General features: G+C 32.4%; 1 protein-coding gene across 1 annotated transcript in view; it reads left to right on the top strand.

Moving 5' to 3' along the window:
- The first annotated feature begins 898 nt into the window (after nucleotides 1-898).
- The window catches only part of LOC120768267 (serine-rich adhesin for platelets-like), a 99801-nt gene continuing 94699 nt past the window's right edge, over nucleotides 899-6000 (top strand). Inside the window, exon 1 of the mRNA XM_040094864.1 lies at nucleotides 899-1310. The gene's annotated coding sequence lies outside the window, so the exon portion shown is untranslated. The remainder of the gene's footprint in view (nucleotides 1311-6000) is intronic.

Below are 6000 nucleotides of genomic sequence, written 5' to 3'. Positions count from 1 at the left end.
AACGCATACGAAAAATATTTTTTGTAAAAAAAATTAAAAACGGTGTGAAGAACAACTGTGTAAGCCAATAACTTGCAAGGTTTAAGCAATTGTAATATATTGAAAAATAATTCAATAAATCAAAAAAAAAATATTTTTTGAAGAATTTAAATAAAATTCAAGAAATCACGAGTTTCCGCACGACAAAGCGCTTGTGTGCATATTTGTTGTTTTTGTAAATATTTCAAATATTTTGAAATTGTTTAAAGCAAAGTGGTGAAACAACTAAGCTCAACAACAACAAAACGTAACGACAAAAGCCAAACGCTTAAATTTGTGAATGCCAAACAAATGCAAATGCATTAAACCAAAAATCAAAAAACAACAATAACAAACGTAAAAAGCAAAACACAACAAAACACAACAAAAAGGCAGGCATTCAAACGAGTTTCCTTTTGGTGCAACTTTGGACGACTGACTGTCTTTGACGCGCCCGCTGCCCCTGGCGTATGCACACATACACAGCTGTAAGCATATAGCAGACAGGAACAACAACAACAACCACGACAGAAACCACTTTTTTGCGTGCGCAATTCGCCTGCTGCATTTCCTCCTTTTGCCAACAACTGTCATCCCTCGGCGCTTTGCCGCTGCCGCTGTTGCTGCGGCCTCTTCAGCGCGTCCAAGCGGCTGCATTGCAGCTGCAGCCCGCCGCTGTTATTGCACGTTTTTGTCTTTGTTTCGCGTGTATTTGGTTTATTATTGGCCATAAAAATCGTTAAAATACACACATATGTATATTAAGCGACTGCGCGACTGTGGCAACAACAACAACTCAAACAACACAAAAGACAACCACAATAACAATAAACTGTTGTAAAGTGGCGAAAAAACCAGCAAAGTAAAAATAAAACAAACACGCACACATACATACTCGGGCGTTTAACGGATGCAACGAAAACCTGCAGTTGGCGGCGTTTAAAGTGCGAAAAAAGTACGCGGAAAAGCCGTTACGTGAAAAATTCTAGAAATTCTGCAGGGGAAAAGGAAGACAGCAAAAAAAAACAAATGAGTTGCAAGCGCTTAGAAAAAAGCAAGCAAATTGAATAACAAAGTTTCGTACGCATAATCTTAAGCTCGTAAAGTGTCTGCGACAGTGGGCGAGTTCGTGCGCTTAACTGCATTGCGCGTGAAGTTGAAAGAAAGCGCTGCATTGTGTTTGTGCTGACTCAATTTTTGTGCGAATTTGACTGTGAAACGTGGTTTGGGATTTTTTTCATTGAGTCAACAGCAGCTGACGAAAAGAACGTGCCTTCGAGTGTTTTGAAAAGGTAAGTTTGGAGCAAAAGTTTGTGTTAAGTTACTATGGTTTTTGTGGCAAGTTGTTATAGGGTTGAAAATAAAGTGTTTGGAAAGTGGAGTGAACCACCTCGAGCGAGAAGCATTTTAGTGCATTTATTGGCACCAATTGGTGGTCTTGATGTAGAGTAAGTGACTCATTTGGAACTATTTCCCCAAATTGTGAAAAGTTAAGCAATTTACCTGTAAAAGGTCAAGAAATGTCAGTTTCGTGTTATATATCAAACTTTGGACTCAAATGGAAATTATTCTGATTAGGAAACAGTTTCATAAAATTAATTGTTTTAGTACAAGTTGATGAAATAATACAATAATGCTTATCAACAGAAATTAGACAAAAAATTGTAAAATGAAGGAAATTTAATAACAAGAATGTTCTGATGGAGCAATACTTATCCTTTTTAAATAAAGTTTTCCATACAAAAACTTGATTTTGAACGGTCAACTTATACGACTTCTTTATTGATTTGACTTTATTAATATGCCTAGGGTAGGTGAGTCTTTCTCATTCAGGAGAGGGCACAATAGACCTAAGATCGCGGTACACCTCTTGTATATTTATCTTATCTTATCTAGTGGTTTTTTTTTCCAAAATTATACCATTGTCTCGGACAGTAATCCATGACAAATTTCGTAAAGATATTTTATCAAATAAAAAGTTTTTCATACAAGCACTTGTTTTCGATCGGTCAATTTATATAAAAGCTATATGATATAGGGAACCGATATGAATAATTTTTTCGGAGACTACACTATAGCTTTAGGCAATAACGCGTGCCGAATTTCGCGAAAATATCTCTTCAAGTACCGAAGTTTTCTATGCAAGGACTTGAAATCGAAGAACGAAATTTTAAAATTTTTATACAAAACATTTTAATTGAAAAATATATTATCTCATCTCGCTCACGTGTGACACTTTCTTAAACCGCTTGAAGAGTAATTTAACAAAATTTTACTTGAAAAATCAGAAGAAGTGGCATTTTTTAAACAAAATTTCAGCACTAATTAGTCAAGAGATAAAAAAATAATCATTGGAATGAAATATAAATTTTGAAGTAACACTTTACTCAATTTGAACTTATTTCAATTAGTAAACAGTAAAAAAATATTGTTTGCTTGAAATGTAAATTTTGAAATGATAAAATAATACTTATCAAAAGAAATGTGATTACTTCACACTTACTATTCGGACAAGAAACGTTTGTTTTTAGTAAATGAACGAAATAAATAAATGTTAGATAAAACTTTCAACCAAAAAACCTAAACTGATCTGAAAAAATAAAGGCATATGTAGTTTATTTTAAAAATTTCACAAGCGGGATGAGTTTTAAGAAATTTTTTCAGACAATTTAGTTTTAAATTAGTTAATTAAACTCCGAATTGATGTTGTCAATTTAGTTACATTTATGAATTTTAAAAATGTGAAGTCTTTTTTCTGATAAAAATTAACAAAAACTTCACAAATGTAATGAATTTTAAGACAAATTTTGAAAAAATCAAGTTTTAATTGAGTAACAAAACATCTTGTTCGGACACACTCAATTAAGCTCAAAATTAATGTTGTCAATTTAGTTACATTTATCAATTTTGCAATTGTGAAGTCTTTTGTATGAAAAAAATAAACACAAACTCAAATGCAATATGAGTTTGCAGTATAAATATTGAATTTTACGAACTAATAGAATCAAAATTAAGCGAAAATTGTTTTGAGATACAAAAAGGTTAGGTTAGGTTAATCTGGTAGGCCAATAAGTCACGCATAGATCAGTTATGGTCCTTTGTGATACCAGATGGAGTTCAGTTGCCGGGTCCAAGAAGAGCAGTCATACTTTAGAATGCCTTTTTTGATACACAGAAATTAGAGATATTTTCTCAAGTCTCAAGCAGTTAAGTCAATAGCTAGTATGTATGTATATTCGGTTTACTAGAATAAAACGTAGTGATAGATGGAGCCTTATTCAATTAAAAATATGCTATTTCGTGCGAAGTTGCAATTTTGGGTACATTGTACTTGTAGAATGTTTTTATTAACTCTTGTTTAAATTTTGTGATTGGAAGTTTATTTGAATTGAAGTGCTGAACATTTCCGATCTTAATGGATATTTGTTGTTGTTGTGGTAACAGCAGAAAACGTTCCTGAAGTACTTTCGAGTCATGGTACTGAGTTGACAGCCTTTGTCCGGTTAAAAATCTGGGTTCATTCCAGTTACTTAGGCCCGACTGTCGTGGGAACGGAAAGTATATTTGTAATTCGGTTCGCTAATGAAGAAACTCTCTCAAGATTATAGAGCTAATTTGACTCTAATTTCATGCCATCATTTAAGATTCGTTTTAGAACGTATTATAAATTGGAGATAATTCTCACCCATATTATGTCTGTAGTTATTAAAATCAATCTTTGCATCTTTCAAGTTGAAACAAATAGCATCAATAAGTGGTTCATTAAGCGTTTTTTTTTTGTTTCTTGAAAGATTTTTTTTTGTGGAGCGTCAGTTTTTTTAAATATTTCAAATATTTAAAAATAATGTTTAAATAAACTCTTTACAAAACATGAATTCAAAATGATTACAGTGGCTTTACACAACGTCCCTTAAAATGAAAAACAACGTATCATCAAAAAATTCGTAATTGAGTTTTTTTACTGCTTGCGATTCACTACATCACATTACATATGTATATGTATGTGTGTAGCATAAAATTTTCAGCTTCTGCTGTCAGATATAACCAATATATAACCAACATATAACCATATATATAACAAATAAATTACCATATATATAATCAAAATATAACCATTTTATAAACAAAACTAAAATTATGCTTTGTTGTTCTTTAAAAAAGTAATGATACATAATTCTGCATTTTATGCGACGATATGCTCATATTTTCTTCCATTTAGAATTGTTTCAAAGAAATTTGTGAATTAGAAATTTTTAAATTTTTTAAAGCCTTCACAAAAGAGAACAAATTTCACCTTTCAGCCTGAAAAATTAAAATTCAGTTCTTTATAGAGCGTTCATAGCCTGAAATAACAATGTTAACCAATGAAACCATCATTTATTTATAAACAGAAGCCAATGAAATATATGGTCATAGCATTCTTCGGCCTGCTTTTTGAACTTTTTTGTTAAGAGATCGCCAAAAATGCGCAGATCACTAAAATATGCAAAAATTAGCATATGCTAGACAAACAAAGAATGGCGAAAATTAACTTAGTATTTACATATGAGCACATATATATATTTATAAAATAAATATGTACGCCGAGTGACTAAGAAACAAAACAAAAGCCTAAAAGCACATAAATTTACCGGTTGACACAAATACAAATTAAGACTTTCACAGCTGACAATGAAATAAAAAATTAATAACAGTTGTTTTGCATAAAATGGAATTTTGCGACGCGATTGATTGGAAAATCTTACAAAAAAGAAATAAAAAAAAAATTTTGAAAAACAAAATTTTGAAAAAAAAATGTAGGAAAAAAAATTATAAAAAAATTTACAAAAAAAATATAGAAAACTATTTTTCTTTTGCATCCAACACTATGGAGCTCGAAAGGGTTTGGTCACGCCCACTTGCTAAGTCACATGACAGCGCCAGAAGAACTGATGAGTAGTTAAACTTCCACATTTACAAGGTGTTATAAATTATACAACTTATTTTCTAAAAGCAGCCATTTAAACTCCACAAAAAACTAGATCTAAGTTCCTCTAATTTTGCGAGGTCAACAGCCGAGATAAAAAAATGAGCTTCAACTTCAACACTTTGCCAATTATCATTAAAAAGTTATTGATCAGCAAAAAGCTCTTAACAGAGATTGTGAGTAATAACAACAACACAATCATAGCTAAGATCAGTTACCTACACACACACACACACAGCAGTCTGTTTGACCTCTTCGGGAAGGCAATAACAATTGTAGCGAAAACCTGCGATTCACCACAAACCAACTGTATACATACATATGTACGTACATATGGCGTACAGATTTTTGTGTGTGTGTGTGTTTGTAGCTAAATGCTTTCAGTTAAACTCAAAAATAAGAAAGACAAATAATTGTGGGCAACGAAAAACCAAAACCGAAAAAATCTTCAACTAAAACTTATGTTAAGTTAGTAAATAACAGTTGAAGCTAGGAAGACACAGCAACAACAACAAACAAGCAGAAAACGAGAAAACAGGGTAAAATTGTATAGCAGCAACGACACAAACAACAACAATGTGCTTGCAGCAACAAAAAATACAAAAATTAAAATAATAAAAAGCTGAAAAGCTGAAAAGCAGCAGCAACAATAACAACAATACTGAGAGCGCGCTCAAGTCAACAGTTAAAACCAGTTTGCAGCGCCGTCAGCAGGAAAAAGCAAAAACTATAAAATTAAATTTAAAAAAATACGAAAAAATATATAACAAAACGAACAGGCAGCTACAACAGTAACAAATACAAATCAAGAAAGTACCTAAATTAAAGACTGTCAGTTGGAAGTAACAACTAGCAACCGCAACCGCAACAGCAACAACAAAAATAGCGGTACACATATATTTAGGCTTGAAGCGCGAGCTGTGCAGGCGTGCAAGGGACATGCTCGTACTTGTGTTTATTTGTATGCGTGTGTGTGTGTCTGCTAGAAAAGCTTAGCACTCGAGACCACCGGGGAC

The sequence above is a fragment of the Bactrocera tryoni genome, chromosome 2 (assembly GCF_016617805.1).
Source record: "Bactrocera tryoni isolate S06 chromosome 2, CSIRO_BtryS06_freeze2, whole genome shotgun sequence".
In the NCBI taxonomy this organism is placed as follows: domain Eukaryota; kingdom Metazoa; phylum Arthropoda; class Insecta; order Diptera; family Tephritidae; genus Bactrocera; species Bactrocera tryoni.
This window is presented reverse-complemented; position numbering and strand designations above follow the sequence as displayed.